Source organism: Triturus cristatus, chromosome 11 (genome assembly GCF_964204655.1).
Source record: "Triturus cristatus chromosome 11, aTriCri1.1, whole genome shotgun sequence".
In the NCBI taxonomy this organism is placed as follows: domain Eukaryota; kingdom Metazoa; phylum Chordata; class Amphibia; order Caudata; family Salamandridae; genus Triturus; species Triturus cristatus.
In genome coordinates, this window is record NC_140594.1 from 772,417,593 (window position 1) to 772,436,263 (window position 18,671).

Genomic DNA, 18,671 nt, shown 5'->3' on the forward strand with positions numbered 1-18,671 from the left:
CAACCAACTGTGTGTTTCATGCCCTACATCGGTACCTTGTTTAGTAGATGTTAGGGATCTTCCTTTTCAGGCTATGCAGTGTTACCTATGTCGATTGGACTCATGTGACTGATGTGTACAGCTGTCTGATTAATTTCTGTCTCTCCACCCTGCCCACAGCATCGTCGGGGGACACAGAGGGAGACATGGACACAGGCAAGGCGGAGGGACCGAGCACCAGTGCCAGCCGTGACATCGGGGCTGGCACATCGAGTGGGACAGAGGTGGAGGATAGTTCGGCCGAGGACCTGTCGACTGGCACGTCAGAATACGAAGCTGACAGGTCCGAGGAGGATGTCTCCGAGTGGGCGGTGGCTGCACCAGCAGCTGACAGCGGAACAACACCTCGCACCGCCCCCTCAGTTCCCATCAGCCGCCTCCCACTTGCTCGTGTCCCTTCCCAGCGTGCCCGGTCACCGCATGTCTCCTTCCGGCCAGGCACCGCACCCCCTGCCCCTGTCTCCACTGCTGCCGCCAATGCTGAGTCTGTGGACATCCAGCGGCAACTGCAGGTTGGTCAGGCTGCGATCCTTAATGTCCTCCATGCCCACGGGAAAACCCTCACCAACATCGAGGCATTCTTGGAGGGCATTCATTCATCGCAGGCTGACCAACGCAACTTGCTGAGGTCCATAGACTCCACACTGACTGCAGCAGTGGGTCTCCTGCAGCGCGACCTCCCCCCACCTACCCCTGCCCCATCCACACTTCCCACTCCCATGCCCGTCCCACGTACACCCAGACGTCGGCATGCACCCACATCAACAGACACAGGCACCACACCAGCAGGGAAGGTCCACCGCACTCCTCCTGACACGCACACACAGGGTGAGGTAGGCACACCCACTGGGTCGGGGGGCAAACGTGTGACACGCAGCCATAGTAGGAGTCCGCATTCCACCCAGTCCACTCCCTCCAAATCCCCTCCCCTCAGCTCTCCTGGCCACATCTCCCCCAAGGACTCCTTCATGGCCGCTCTGTCCCTGAGCCCCACAGTTACACCACCACGCAAGCGGTCAAGGAAGTCCTCGGTCAGGGTGGTTGAGTCTCCCCCCCTGTCTCCACCCTCCCCCGGTGGCGCTGCGACCCATCCCTCTGACCCCCCCCTCCTTGGGGCCTGAGGTCCCTTCGGGTGCAGGGGAGTCCCTGGAGGACCTTGCTAAGGTGTGTAGTGCCATCCTGGCCTCCGCCTTTGGCCATGACACACCCCCTGTGGTTGAGTCCTCCATCCCTGCACCCACAACGCCGCCCCTTTGCCCTGATGTCCCTGCGGTGCCTGGTGCTTCCCCCCCCCTGATGCCCTCACCAGTATGGAAGACGATGCCATTTGACTGTGCAGGCAAGGTAGGGGACACGCATCCCACTGTGTCCCCCATCCAGCTGCGAATCATTGACTGCCCTATGGGCTTTGTGAATATTGAACTGCCTGCGATCCACGGACATTGTGCTCATGCTGAATAAAGCTTAATTTTGTTTTCATTATCACACTACTGCTATGGTGGTATTGGTGTTGGTGGGGCTGCTACATGGTTTTGGGTGGTGTTTAAGGGTTTGGGTGTGTGGGATATGTAGTAGTGTTCTGCTCATTGGGGGGACCCTGGGATCTGTGTGCCATCACAAGGTGTTGGCTAACTTCCTTTGGTCATGTAAGCAGTTACTGCATGGTGCAATTGTCCCAGGGTGTATTCCTTCCTCTGTGTACCCAGATTTCTTCCCTGCAGGGTGTTCCCAATGTTTAGCGCAGAGCAGTATCTACATGAGCTGTGTGTGTGACGGAGCCCTTCTACTTTGGCCATGCATGCATGGCCATGTCTCCACCTGCAACAATCGTGGCATCCTTGGTGATCACTGTACTTGTGTGTGGAGTCTGTTGACATGAGTTCATGGGGACATGTTCCCTTGTAGGCAGTATGGATGTGGGTAATTCCGGCCTCACACACATGTGTTACACCCCTCCTGTCTCTGGGCACTGCTGGGAGGACTCCACACCCACCCCTCCTGTGTCTGGGCACTGCTGGGAGGACTCTGCACCCACCCCTCCTGTCTCTGGGCACTGCTGGGAGGACTCCACACCCACCCCTCCTGTGTCTGGGCACTGCTGGGAGGACTCTGCACACACCCCTACTGTGTCTGGGCACTGCTGGGAGGACTCTGCACACACCCCTCCTGTGTCTGGGCACTGCTGGGAGGACTCTGCACACACACCTCCTGTCTCTGGGCACTGCTGGGAGTGATAGGCACACACCCCTCCTGTCTCTGGGCACTGCTGGGAGTGATAGGCACACACCCCTCCTGTCTCTGGGCACTGCTGGAAGTGATAGGCACACACCCCTCCTGCCTCTGGGCACTGCTGGGTGGACTCTGCACACACACCTCCTGTCTCTGGGCACTGCTGGGAGTGATAGGCCCCCACCCCTCCTGTGTCTGGGCACTGCTGGGAGGACTCCACACCCACCCCTCCTGTGTCTGGGCACTGCTGGGAGGACTCTGCACACACCCCTCCTGTCTCTGGGCACTGCTGGGAGGACTCTGCACACACACCTCCTGTCTCTGGGCACTGCTGGGAGTGATAGGCACACACCCCTCCTGTCTCTGGGCACTGCTGGGAGTGATAGGCACACACCCCTCCTGCCTCTGGGCACTGCTGGGTGGACTCTGCACACACACCTCCTGTCTCTGGGCACTGCTGGGAGTGATAGGCACACACCCCTCCTGTCTCTGGGCACTGCTGGGAGTGATAGGCACACACCCCTCCTGTCTCTGGGCACTGCTGGGAGGACTCTGCACCCACCCCTCCTGTGTCTAGGCACTGCTGGGAGGACTCCACACCCACCCCTCCTGTCTCTGGGCACTGCTGGGAGGACTCTGCACCCACCCCTCCTGTGTCTGGGCACTGCTGGGAGGACTCCACACCCACCCCTCCTGTCTCTGGGCACTGCTGGGAGGACTCTGCACACACCCCTCCTGTCTCAGGGCACTGCTGGGAGTGATAGGCACACACCCCTCCTGCCTCTGGGCACTGCTGGGTGGACTCTGCACACACACCTCCTATTTCTGGATATGTACGCTTGGAACATACACGGTGGGGGTGCGCTCCATGCATTCGAGGTGAGGGTACGAGTCTAGTTACACTGGTGTGGTGGGGGTACGGTCCGTGAGTCCGCGGGTGGGGGTACGGGTCGTACTTACACTGTTGGGGTGGGGGGTACGCTCCTTGCATACGTGGGTGAGGGTTCGAGTCGTACTTACACTGTTGGCATGGGGGGTACGGTCCGTGAGTCCGCGGGTGGGGGTACGGGTCGTACTTACACTGTTGGGGTGGGGGGTACGCTCCTTGCATATGTGGGTGAGGGTTCGAGTCGTACTTACACTGTTGGCATGGGGGTACGGTCCGTGAGTCCGCGGGTGGGGGTACGGGTCGTACTTACACTGTTGGGGTGGGGGGTACGCTCCTTGCATACGCGGGTGAGGGTTCGAGTCGTACTTCCACTGTTGGCATGGGGGTACGCTCCATGCATACGCGGGTGGGGGTACGGGTCGTACTTACACTGTTGGGGTGGGGGGTACGCTCCTTGCATACGCGGGTGAGGGTACGGGTCGTACTTACACTGTTGGGGTGGGGGTACGGTCCGTGAGTCCGCGGGTGGGGGTACGGGTCTTACTTACACTGTTGGGGTGGGGGGTACGCTCCATGCTTACGCGGGTGGGGGTACGGGTCGTACTTACACTGTTGGGGTGGGGGGTACGCTCCTTGCATACGCGGGTGAGGGTACGGGTCGTACTTACACTATTGGGGTGGGGGTACGGTCCGTGAGTCCGCGGGTGGGGGTACGGGTCGTACTTACACTGTTGGGGTGGGGGGTACGCTCCTTGCATACGCGGGTGGGGGTAAGGGTCTTACTTACACTGTTGGGGTGGGGGTACGGTCCGTGAGTCCGCGGGTGGGGGTACGGGTCGTACTTACACTGTTGGGGTGGGGGGTACGCTCCTTGCATACGCGGGTGAGGGTACGGGTCGTACTTACACTGTTGGGGTGGGGGGTACGCTCCTTGCATACGCGGGTGGGGGTACGGGTCGTACTTACACTGTTGGGGTGGGGGGTACGATCCTTGCATACGCGGGTGAGGGTTCGAGTCGTACTTCCACTGTTGGCATGGGGGGTACGCTCCATGCATACGCAGGTGGGGGTACGGGTCATACTTACACTGTTGGGGTGGGGGTATGCTCCATGCATACGGGGTGGGGGTAGGGTCCGTACATATCCGTCCCCACGCTATGTGATGCTTGTGCAGGCCGTACCCAGGCCTTTGCCACGTGGGTACGATCCGTCCCGCCATTGTTGGGGTGACGTGTGTGTGGGCGTGGTACGACTCGTACCCACGCTCTTCAGGCGTGGGTACGGGACGTACCTGTCTGGTTGTGTTGCCGGTTCGCGTGGTGACGGACTTCCGTTGTGGCGGTCGCTGGCTTATCAGGACACGCCCCCACCCCCTCGTGGTGACCAGGGCATGGGAGTCAGGTATGTCCAGGCCATGTGTGGTGTGTGACTTATGTGGTTGTTTTGTGGCCTGCCCTGGTCGTGCCACCCCCACCCCACCCCACTTTCCCCCCTCCCTTAATTATTCTGACCTTCTGCGGCGTCTGCGTCGTAACCTGTAGAGGAGGTGGGCTGCTATGAGGGCAGGGATGACTCGTAGGTTCGGGTCCATGTCTGTCCGTCGCGTACTGGTACTCCTTGATCGCGTCGTCCTGTCGCGTACGGGTCCTCCTTGATCGCGTCGTCCTGTCGCGTACGGGTCCTCCTTGGTCGCGTCGTCCTGTGTGTCCGTCGCGTACTGGTCCTCCTTGTTAGCGTCGTCGTCTGTCCGTCGCGTACTGGTGGTCCTTGTTCGCGTCGTCCTGATTTCCCGGCAGTTTTTGGCTGCCGCAAAATATTCACCGTGCGGGGTGACGTCGGTGCGAATCGTGATTCCTGGGTCGTGAATGGCTGGCTGCGAGCGTCCCGACGTCAGGTCGGCGCTTTTCCGGATCGCATTGGTAGGTTTTTTTTGGTCGGTCGGGCTTTTTTACGATTCGTACGGTACTGGTGTACCCGTGCGAATCGTAATTCCTTGTTTGTAAAAATTGACGACCGGGTACGCGTCGGACGGAGATTATGCTCCGTCCGACGGTTCGTACCCGGTTTTTGCCGGATCGTGATCGGCACCTAAGTGATTTGACCAGAATCACAGAATGTCGAGCTGAAGCAGAAACTCCAACCTGGTTCCCCAGTTGCAAAGTCTGCAGTTCTGGAAGTAACAACACATCCTCTCCCCTAAGTGCAACATTTAATCAAGTGGTCAACTGGATAAAAAAACATGAAGATAACAAATAATTTAAAAGTGCTTTGTCGCTATTTGAAAACTCAGAAAATATGTCCTTATTTTAGTCTTTTATAGCACTAACCATAATTTTGATGCCAATAAGACCCTCTCATATATGTAATTTCTAAAGGAAATGCTCTAGGTATTACAGTTTTGATTACATCAAGATGACGTCAGGCGTTCCACACTTTTGTAATAAATATAGAATGTTAGCAATCTAGTTGTTCATTAGGATACTGTTGAGAGGCAGAGGCCAGGGGCACGGACTCTGAAAATTGAAGGCAGGTAGGAGGGTGCAAAGGCAACAATTTAACCACACTGACCAGGCAGGAAGGGCCGTGGCAGCACAACAGACTATGGAGGGCAGTGGAAAGGGGGGCAGGGGCAACAAACCAACAATACAGGACTTGCAGGAGAGGCTGTGGCAATGTAATAGACCATTGTGGGCAGAAGGAAGAGGCAATGGTAGTAGAACCATACATGCCAACAGACCCGATTCAGCCAGGAAACGTCCAATGTTTTTAAGCTCAAATGGGCTTTATTTGATCTGTCTCCTGTCTACAATCTCCTCTTTTTCAATGTAACTCAAAGGGAAAATCAATACCCCAGTTTTTTTTCAAAATCTCCCTCTTACCAAGTTCAAAATGTACGCAAGTATGGTACATTGGATCATGGAAGGAAATGGACTTGGATAACAGAGGACAGGAAGGACATGGAGAGGTGCACCAAACTGACCCTGCAGGGCAGGCATCAGGGTTTGCAGCAGCACAATACACCACACAGGGCAAGTGGGATGGGAGTGCAGCACAACAATCCATAGAAAGCAAGAGGGAGGGGACAGGACCATGCACATGGACAACAGAGAACAGAGGGGCAAGAGGCAATGGTAGCTAGCTGACCATAATGGACAGACAGGAGAGAAAGCTGCAGCATAACAGACCATAAAGGGCAGGAGGGACGGATCAGGGGCATTACAATGGAACAGACAAGCCAGGAGGGAGGGAGTAGGGGTCTGCACATGTAAACAGAGGGCTAGGGGCAAGGGGGCAGGGCAGGAGCAGCAAGATAGCCATGGAGGTCAGGCAGGATGGGCACTTGAAGCAAGACACACCATGAAGAGCAACAGTGAGACTGTGATGGCATACACACAGACCATGGAGGGAAGGTGGGAGGGGGTCAGGGGCAGCTAACTGACCACACAGGGAAGGTGGGAGGGGCCATGGCAGCACAGAAGACCATGCATGGCAAGTGGGAGGGTTAGTGGCAGCACAATGGCTATGATGGGCAAGAAGGAGGATGCAGGGGCATGCACAAAGGACGATGGAGGATAGAAGGGAGGGTCAGGACCTGTGCACAGACAAGAAAGTTCAGGGGAAGGGGCCTCACAACAGACCGCACGGGGCAGGCAATAGGAGCAGTTGCAGCACAACAGACCAGGGAGGGCAGAAGGGTGTGGCAGTACAATGGACCATGTAGGACAGGAGGAAGAGGATAGGGGCATGGCATGTGGACAGGCAGGTTGGAGGTGGCAGGGAAAGGTTACAGTCATCTGACAATGCTAGGCAGGTGGGAGGGGAGTGGCAGCTCAACAGAACACTCAGAGTAGATAGGAGTGGCAGGTCCATGGAACATGGTGGGCAAAAAGGATGGAGCAGGGGCATGCACAAAGACATCAGAGGGCAGGGGGAAGGAGAATAGGGGCAGCAAGCTAAGCACAGAGTTTAAGCAGGAGGTCAATGATGGGGCATAGAATTGGGCAATGGAGGGCAGGAGGAGTGGACTGGTACATCATACTAAATTGAGGGCAGTGGCAGCACATCAGACCATGCATGGCAGGAGGGAGGAGGCTAGTCCATGGATTCACACAACAGAGGATAGGGAGGAGGGGGATGGGGCAGCAAGCTAACTGTTCAGAGAAGGCGGGTATTAGGAACTTTATTATTTTTAAAACGTGTGTCTGTGCGAACTACTTAAAATATGAACAAGTATGCAGCATAATCTACCTTTTATTCAGGAAGAAGAGGACGTTTGTGACTGTGACTCCGGGCTCACTTGGCAGAAACACCCCCTGACCCTCCACCCCCTATCGCAAAATGTAATGCCCGTGAAAAGGGTAGGTGAACACGGTGTTATATAGAACACAGTCCTGAGAGCACGATTGAAAATAAAAACTAGATATAGTGTATGGTATAAACTATGCACCATAAAGTGTGATATCAGATGAACCAGGCGTGAAATATAATATGCAATACATTGTGCGCAATGACAGATTCATTGGAGAGCGCGAGATAGCACAGGCACTAGCGCGTGCTATGCGATATGCGCCTTGGAGTGTAATATGCACAGGGCAGTGTTGTGTAACCTAACTAGTCTCTAAAGTTGTAATATGAAATATGTGCTGGGGAGTGTAACCTTGCATATGCACTGTGACAAAGATATGGATCCCAGATTGTAATATGTATGGCATAGCACTGTGCATTATAACATAGGCATCGAGGAAGGCACGTTAGATGGGGCAATGTAACCCGTGCGAAGACAAGTGTGGCATGACATATTCACGGGGTGGTGTTACAGTGCACATGGGCTAGAGAGTGTCATAGCATATGCACTAGCTAGTGGAATACAACACAGAGGTGTGTGGCACTCAGCAGGCAATGGTGGGTGTAACACAGCATTGGGCTCTGCCAGGAGCGCGCTGTGACTCTCAAGTGATGTTCGTCCCCTTTCCAGAGAGTAAAATAAAAAGTATTACACATCCGGCAGTGGATGTGTGTTTTAATAACCATGAGGGGGGTTTCTTGCATAGTTTTGGTCGAATTTATGTCGAATCCCCTTTGAATGGCTTGGTGTGCATGTGTATTAAATGTGCCCGTCAATAGCTACCCATGTTTGTATAAATAAACGACAAGGGTGTCTACCGGGATTAGGCACGGTAGGGCATCAGACATGTCAGAGCTTCACTAGTGGTGTAAATACATTCCATGTGGATTCATTGTATGCATAGCCGCCTTTTAATGAATATCACGCAAATCGTCATGGTGATAGGTACGTACGGTTTGTCCAGCATGTCCTAGGTGTGTAAAAAACAGTGGCCGGCCCTGGGGGATGGGGTCATCAGGGCCAATAAATTAGAATAAGAAGGGGAACCACACAGTCCACCTTCTTACAAAACTAAAATAAATTAAAGACTGGCATTGTGCCGGAGGCCATGCCCCCTCCTTGCAGCACTCTGCAAACGCGCCCCCTGGCGAGTTGTAAGTTGGGGAATTAATTCCTCTTCAATACTGAGGGTCCCTGAGGGCCAACTAGCCCAACAGGCATCTCCAGTATGCGCCAGGGAGCTGCGCTGCAGACAGGTGTTCTGAGGCCAAGCCCCTTTTTACACCTCTCTGCAACGCAGCTCTGTGGCGCTTACTGGAGGTACCTAGTGGTCTAGTTTGACCCTAGGGACCCTTAGGATTCAAGGGGAATTAATCTCTCAACTTAGAACAGCCACAGGGCGCGTTTACACAGTGGTGAAGGGAGGGGACGGGGCCTGAGGTGACGTGTGCAAACACGCACTATGGCACGTTTTAAATTGGGGATATAATTTCCCTTCAATACTGAGGGCCCCTGGGGGCTAACTAGCCCACCAAGTGCTTCCAGTAAGCGCCACTGAGCTGCATTGCAGAGAGGTGGTCCAGGCCGTGCCACTTTTTACATCTCTCTGCAACGCAGCTCTGTGGCACTTACTGGAGGTACCTAGTGGGCTAGTTGGACCCTAGGGACCCTCAGGACTCAAATGAACTTAATCTCCCAACTAAAAACGGACACAGGGCGTGTTTACACAGTGGTGAAGGGAGGGGACGGGGCCTGAGTTAACGTATGCAAAAACGCCCTGTGGCCTGTTTTAAGAGGTAGTTTTAATCCCCCTGCCCTATTATATACTAGGGGCTTACAGAGGAGGTCATGCTAATCACAGGGGGACCCCAACGCATAATGTTCCCTAGTGTATGTAGGTGTTTTCACTGTATTCTAAGTGTCTTTTAACATAGCACTGGCTCTAGGACTGGTTAGTCAGACTCAGTTACCACCAGTATCCGTCTGAAAAAGTTGAGGGTACAGGATGATTTTGCAACAAGGCTTCTTTCTGCTCTTCTTTTTGTTCTTTCTGCACATTATCCTTCTTCCTGCACTTTTCTTCGTCTTTGAGGACTTCTGTTGCTTCTTTCTGCACTTCTTTTTTTTCTTTCTGTGCATTTTTCCTTCTTTCTTCACATGTCCTATCTCTGTAGGCCTAGTTAGAAATTAGCATTTAAAAAACCTTTGAAAATCACAGAAAAAACCATAGGTTTCAGGCACGTTATAGTTAGGAATTAGCATTTAAAAAACCTCAGAAATTCACTGAAAAAACCATAGGTTTCAGGGGTGTTATAGTTAGCTGGACTTTTCACTTGTACAAAACCATTGAAATTCCCCCGTTATAGTTAGTTCAGCTAACTATAACTCGCGCGCCCGCAATGCACTGCTGATGACGTCGCATATTACATCACTCATGACATGGTCAGTGACATCACTCATGACATCACTCATGACATCTCAAATGACATCACTGATGACATCACTGATGACATCATCCTTGTGATAGAGTGCCAGACCTCCTCTCACCCTAATATAACCTTTGATACACATATTCAAAAATAGAGACTAAAATGTTCAAAACAATGGACATACCAATACCAGTTACAACAACCTCTTCAGTAATTCTAAGATCCACATACACATCCACTCATTCACCAACAGTCCTATACAGTCACTCATACATGTACTCACTCATCATATGTACTCATACACCTATACATCCTGTTACACAATGCCACTCATCCATAGAGTTACTCACACACATAGTCACTCATGATAATAAAGAATCAAACATACATTTACTTGCATATACAGTTATACACACACCACCACACTTACTTCTACGGAAACTTACACATACTTAGTCTTTTAAACAATCACTTATAGAAACACATACTTATTCATACAAGAACTCTTTCAATCTCTCACTCTCACATATACTCACTTATATACACCAATAGTCACATATACTAGTTTAAAACATATGTAGTTACTCATAAAAACACTGTTGAGACAGTCATTCACTCACTAACACACCCATACACACACTCATCCACCCATACAGTCCTGCACACATGCTGTCTTCAACACATACAAACAGTGAGTCACTCATTCATGCACCTATGCACTACGTAATACCCCCCACCGACCCATTTGACACTCAGACTGATACTCAAAAAACCAACTAATAACCTATATAGACACCCATGTAGCTACTCACCAACCCATGCAGCCACTTATACACAAAGTGAGAGACTGATACAGATATTTACATATTTAAACATTACTCACTAAGCCATGTATTCACTATGATACACTTAATCAGTCAGTTACACAATTAATTTTTCAAAAACAAATCATCCATTTAGACACTTATATACCCATTTATTCTTCCATCGACCTTGAGATATACATGTATAAAACATATTTAATTTTCAGAAAAACACACATTCACTGGATGATGTAATCAGTGATGTCATCAGTGATGTCATTTGAGATGTCATCAGTGATGTCATGAGTGATGTCACTGACCATGTCATGAGTGATGTAATATGTGACGTCATCAGCAGTGCATTGCGGGCGCGCGAGTTATAGTTAGCTGAACTAACTATAACGGGGGAATTTCAATGGTTTTGTACAAGTGAAAAGTCCAGCTAACTATAACACCCCTGAAACCTATGTTTTTTTTCAGTGAATATATATATATATATATATATATATGGGGATTTCGCCTGAAGAACTCCTGAACACTCACGATCTCGAGGGAAAGCAGGAACAGACGAGAACCGACCCAAGTTGCAAGTGAGTAATTATTTTATTTCGTTCACAGCAATGCCTGCATGACGCGTTTCAGCCTACCAGAGGCCTTGATCACATGACGCCATGGGAGTTGCGATCCCGCTTTTTAAAGTGCTTAGTGCTAATTAGAAGAATGACACAATTGGCTAGTTCAAACTTTGCACATTAGACATAGAGAAAATACTTAGTGATGGTCACCAGCGGTGAAGGGCAACATTGTAGTAACACACACATTGGTTAGTTAAAATCCTAATAAAACAGATTTCATACGTTAAAATGTATATTCATTGTAACCAGAAGTAAAACAAAACGGAAAGATTTTTTTTTTAAAAATACATTCAAATTTTTCTAAAGAATTACTCTCCTATGTGTGCAAAACAGGCAAGAATTATGCAAATATAGCAAATGAAGATCTAACCCAAGTGGGTATAGTCCGACAATATTAAGTTGGACCTACAATGCCACTGACACGCATTTTTATGGGCTAAAGAATACTTTACGGCTTCAACTATATACAGTATAAATACATTATGGAAGCCTATCTCAAAAAAAGAGGGGGTTGCAAAAGGTGCCTATAAATGTTGCCAAGCTGTATCTAGATTATCAGTCCAAACTTAGACAACAACCTAACTATGTCTTAGTGCAAAGAATTCATACAATATCATGTGCATTGTGCAAAACGTGTTAAGAAAGTGTCATAAAAAATGTTAAAACCAATAGATGATACAGGAGGTGTGACCAACACACAAGACAGATAAACATACGGGAAGTCATGTAATGAACCCAATTAAAGGCAAGTGTAAAAATCTTCGCTAGAGTTAAGGCCCTGTGGCGTCTTAGTATCTAATTCTAAGATGTATCTAGTTTCGAGTGCACGCAACAATGCTTCTCTATTGCCTCCACGTCTCAAAGGGAGTACTGAATCAATGACAAAGAACTTTAAAAGTTCACTTTTGTTGTCATGTAGTTCTTTGAAATGGCGTGCAACCGGATAGGAAGCATCACTTCCATTGATTGCCCGTATGTGCTGGAGTATCCGTTTGTGGGCCTGCAATTTGGTACTGCCAACATATTGCAGGCCACATGGACACTCCAGCACATAGACAGCAAAATCAGTCTTGCAAGTGAGTAGTTTAGTGATGGGGCGAGGGATGTCACAGAACGGAATTGAAAACTGCGTTCTGCTGACACCATGTCTACACGCTTTACAGCTAGAACATCTCTTAAAACCCTTACTTGACTGTAACCATGTTTTATTGGAGCCTATCTCAGGACTGGATTTGACCAAAGCATCGCTCATCGAACGAGCTTTCCTGAATGTGATTTCCGGACTCGCTGCCACTAGATCCCCAATGACAGGGTCATTACAAACCAAGCTCCAATTTTTCCTTAACATTTTTCAGAGTGCTTGGTGTTGACGATTATACGTCAAAATGAATCTGAATGGCTCTTTGGTTTGGACCGATGTAGCTGGTGATGCTTTGTTAATCAGGACCTCATTTCTAGATAAACATTAGCCTTGTGAATTGCACTATCAATTATGGAGGTAGCGTAACCCCTGGCTCCTGTGCTTTGAGACAATCCAACTCCGTGCTGCAGATGCGCCTGATGCGCAGCATCTCCCCATAGGGAATGCTACGAATGAGGTGCACTGGATGATGGCTTGTGGCATGCAGCACGGTGTTGCCTGCGGTAGGTTTTCTAAAAAGGCGTGTCATGAGTCTGCCATAATCGACAAAGATTTCTACATCCAAAAAGAACACTTTATCCTGACTTATATCAGAGGTGAAACTGAGATTTAATGTATTGAAATTAATCACCTCAATGAAGTCAATGGCCTGTTGTTTTGTGCCTTGCCATATCATAAAAATATCGTCTATATAACGATACCAATGAATTACATGTTTTGCAAATATGTCATGGTGCTGACCATAGAGGACCTGTTCCTCCCAGCAGCCCATGTGGAGACAGGCATAGCTGGGAGAGAAACAGGCCCCCATGGCAACACCTCTGACCTGTTGGAAATATTGATTGCCAAACATGAAGAAGTTGTTATGCAGGCAAAATGAAATCATAGCTAGCAGCATTGTGTTATGGTTAGACATATGAATTGGTCTGGTGCCCAGATAGTGTTTGACTGCTTTCACACCATCAGGATGGTGAATGCTGGTATAAAGAGATGTTACATCCAGCGTTACCATCCAAAATGAAGGGTCCCAAGTTAACCCTGCTATATTATATATTCACTGAAAAAGCCATAGGTTTCAGGGACGTTATAGTTATCTGCACATTTCACTCGTACAAAACCTTAGAAATTTGACCGTTATAGTTAGTAGAGCTAACTATAACTCGTGCCCTGGTAATGCACTGCTGATGACGTCACATATTACATCACTCATGACATGGTCAGTGACATCACTGATGATATCTCAAATGACGTCACTGATGACATCATCCAGGGAATGTGTGTTTTTGTAAACTTTAAATATATTTTATATATGTTAATGCCAAGGTGTATTGAAGAATGAGTTGGTGTATAAGTGTCTGGGTGGAGGATTTAATAGGTGTGTGACTGACTGTATAAGTTAGTGATTAAATGTCTCTTACTGAATGCATGGATTAGTGACTAAACTGTGTGAATGTCTGTATCAGTCTCTCAGTTGTTGTATAAGCTGCTGCATGGGTTGATGATTAGGTACATGACTGGCTTACTTATTGGTAGCATAAGTATTAGTATGATTGGCTCAGTGTTTGTGTGTGTAGGTGGGTGGGCAGTGTGTAACTTTCTGCCAACATGTGTGAGTGGCTAATTTACTAGGTGTATGGGTTCAATAGTGCATGTGGAAATAGCTGTTTCGGTGAGTGTCTGTGTATCACTGTGTTGGGGAGTGAATGTATATCTCACTGGTATATGTGTGAGTAACTACATATGTGAAAGGCAGTATATGTGAGTGTTAGAGTATATAAATGACTCTATGTGATAGCAAGTAATTGTGAGAGTGGCTATATAAATGAGTGTGTGCTTGTGTCAGTGATTGTATAAGAGTCAGTATATGTTACTATTTGTATGAATAAGTTAGATACTGAATGTATAACTGTGTAGGTGAGTAAACAGCCGTGTTATAGATTCTTGACATGACTAGCTACGTGTGTCAATACCTCTATGCATAAGTGACAGTGTATGAGTGTTTGTATAGGTGTATCAGTACATATAATACTGCTATATTGATGAGTGACTGCATGTATGAGTTACTGTATGTGTGAATGAATGAATGTGTGTGGATAACTAGGAAGTAGTCAGCGGGTATATAGTAACTGCTATTGATTTTTCTATGCTTTAGAAAATGGAAGTCAGTATTTTAGAGTGGGTGTATCAGAGGTTATATTAGGGTGTGAAGAGGTGCATCAAATTATCACATGGATGATGTCATCAGTGATGTCATTTGAGATGTCATCAGTGATGTCATCAGTGATGTCACTGACCATGTCATGAGTGATGTAATATGTGACATCATCAGCAGTGCATTGCGGGGGCAAGAGTTATAGTTCGCTCTACTAACTATAACAGATGAATTTCTATGGTTTTGTACAAGTGTAATGTGCAACTAACTATAACGTCCCTAAAACCTATGGTTTTTTCTGTGAATTTAAAAGGGTTTTTAAATGCTAATTTGTAACTATAACATCCCTGAAACCTATGTTTCTTTCAGTGAATTTCAAAGGTTTTTAAAATGATAACTTGTAACTATAACGCCCCTGAAACCTATTTTTTTTCAGTGAATTTCAAAGGTTTTTTAAATGCTAATTTCTAATTATAATGTTCATTAAACCTATGGTTTTTTCAGTGCTTTTAAATTATCTTTCCATTTTTAACCTGCTGAAAACAGGCGAGATCGCCAGTTTTCCAGCAATAGGTTCTGCAAAAAAAAACTTGCCACAAATGAAAGTAACTACTAAGTGCAAATAATATGCAGAGTAGGCGTTCCGGTACTTAAATAACACAAAAACACCACTTCCCGTTATTTTCAACAAGCAGCCAAATCTGTGCTGCGATCCAAAAACAGGAGATAAGCTGCGTTAGCAGTAGGAATGTACCATCTGCCTTTTACTGGTGTAAAGTAGGATGACTGTATCTATAGTAAGGTACCCCCTATGTGTACTTTTAGGTCTGGGAGAAGGGGAAAAAACAACACCAGTAGATAAAACAACCTCCCACACCACCTATAGTAATTTCATTATGGCTGTACAAGCTCTCAAAGGGCTTCCTAAATTATACAGATCAAAACCTGCTAAATCAATTCTTGTTAAAAAATTTATTCAAAACACATTCCTTTTTTCATTTGAATTTAATTTAGGTATTTTAATTCAAGAAGATATAATTCATTTTTTTTTAAATCACATTAGTATTTTTGTTTTTTTAAAGCACATTTTTGGGACTCTGGGCGTGGTTCATTTGTGTGAAAGCCAATGCGTCTGCCAGAGTAGCGGCCCTCACCCTGCTACGTAGCTGCCGCCAAATCCGCTGGCCTCCTCGACACAGTCCTCCTGTGAACACCGCGGCACAATGCCGCAGACTTATGTCTGTACAGACTACTGCCTTCGAACTACACTGAGGACAGCAGGGCTCACAATTCAGATGGAGTGGCGATTGCAGATGATGCACTGCAGTAGCAAAAGAGACATTCCTCCCAGTGCGGCCCGCCCACACCACGCATCATTGCTGGCTGTGTACACGCTGAGCGCCAGAGGTACCACTAACTCAGTGTACCACAACTCAACGCCACGTGGCCTTAATGAGGCAGAATTCATTAGACAAAAGACATTCCTCCCAGTGCGGCCCATCCACACCACGCATCATCGCTGGCTGCGCACATGCCGAGCGCCACACCTACCACAAACTCTATACAGCTCAAATCAACGCCGCGTGTCTCTGGGCCCTTCCTGACCACTGCCTCCGGTCTACACTGCGGTCAGCAGGGCTCACAATTCAAGATTAATACTGATGCAAATTGTGTAAGAGACTATAATCCGTTAAGAAAACCCAGTGTTCCCAATCGGTGCAGCTAAAGTCAGTGCCACGTGGCTGTGGGCCTTTGCAGACCGCTGCCTCCGCCCTACACTGTCGTCGGTGAGCAGCCAAAATATCAAAACTAAAATATCTACCTACACTAATATCGAGTTTTAAATATCGAAGGGACAGAATATCGATGTCAATAATATCTATGGACAGAATATCGATCCTAAGGTAAGTATTTTAATATCGATGTTAGTAATATCGAAGTTAGTAATATCGACATCAAATATATCGATTTTACTAATATTGATGTTACTAATATCGATATTTATATTATTGTTATGTATTTTATTATGTATTTAATATGTATGTGTTATATGTTTTTAGTTAAGTGTTCTACTGGTTTTAACATATATGTATACAATTTTTATATGTTAACAATGGTTTTTTAAGTAAATTTTGTGTTTTAGTACCGTAGCGGGTTGTGGGTTTATAGGGGAATAGGGTGGGAAGTAATTTAATTATATGGAATTAATTATACATTTTTAGGAATTATAAATTAATTTTAATTAATTTTTGCGTTTAAGTTCTGTAGCGGGTTGTGGGTTTATAGGGGAATAGGGTGGGAAGTAATTTAATTATATGGAATTAATTATACATTTTTAGGAATTATAAATTTATTTTAATACATTTTTGCGTTTAAGTTCTGTAGTGGGTTGTGGGTTTATAGGGGAATAGGGTGGGAAGTAATTTAATTGTAATTAATTAATAATTTATTTTCATTTATTGGTATTGATAATTATATTATTGTTAATTAAGTATTAATTGGTAATTAATTTTTATTAATTGGCAATTAGTTTTAATTAGTTGATTAATTGATAATTATGTTAAGTGTATTATTTTATTAGTGGAGTGTGTTGTGCGTTTATAGGGGAATAGTGTTGGAAGTAATTGAAATCTAATTAAGTAATTATTAAATTAGTTGTTGGGTATTGATAATTAATTAAATGGACAATAATTATTAATTGGTAAATATTTAAAATTATAATATTTTGGTTATGAAAAATAATTAATTGTTGATTAATCATTAATTGTGAATTAAATATAATTAAATATTATGCATTGATATTTCTAATTAATATATTAATAAGTAATTATTAATTGGTAATTAATGTATAATATTTATTATTTTGGCGCATGAAAAATATTTAATAGTTCAATATTTTTTAATTGGTAATTAATGTTTCATAATTAATATTTTGTGGTATATATTTTTTTAAATTGTTAAATATATTTTAATTGGTATTTACTTTTTAATAATTCATATGTTTTTGGTTATGAAAAATATTTTATCGTTTAATATTTATTATTTGGTCATTAATATTTATTAATTAATATTTATTGGTATTTATTAATAATGTATTGTTAATTAATTATTCTTTGTTAGTTATGTTTGTAATAATTATTTATTGGTATTTGTAAATAATTTTGAGTTATTTAATAATTAAATCACTAATTATTTAAAATAATTATTTTATTTATAACTATGTTATTTTTAACTTCTACGCTATCCAACACTTTCCCTATTGTTGCACCCTCTGGAGTTGGAATAGTAAATTTTATCCCTACGCTATCCAACACTTTCCGTACTGTTGCATTCTCTGGAGTTGGAATAGTAATTTTTACCCTTACGCTATCCAACACTTTCCCTACAGTTGCACTCTCTGGAGTGGGAATAGTAATTTTTACCCTTACGCTATCCAACACTTTCCCTACTGTTGCACTCTCTGGAGTTGGAATAGTAATTTGTACCCCTACGCTGTCAAACACTTTCCCTACTGTTGCACTCTCTGGAGTGGGAATAGTAATTTTTTCCCCTTCGCTATCCAACATTTTCCCTTCTGTTGCACTCTTTGGAGTTGGAATAGTAATTTTTACCCCTACGCTATCCAACACTTTCCCTACTGTTGCACTTTCTGGAGTGGGAATAGTAATTTTTACCCCTACGCTATCCAACACTTTCCCTACTGTTGCACTCTGTGGAGTTGGAATAGTAATTTTTACCCCTACGCTATCCAACACTTTCCCTACTGTTGCACTTTCTGGAGTGGGAATAGTAATTTTTACCCCTATGCTATCCAACACTTTCCCTACTGTTGCACTCTCTGGAGTGGGAATAGTAATTTTTACCCCTACGCTATCCAACACTTTCCCTACTGTTGCACTCTCTGGAGTGGGAATAGTAATTTTTACCCCTACGCTATCCAACACTTTCTCTACTGTTGCACTCTGTGGAGTTGGAATAGTAATTTTTGCCCCTACGCTATCCAACACTT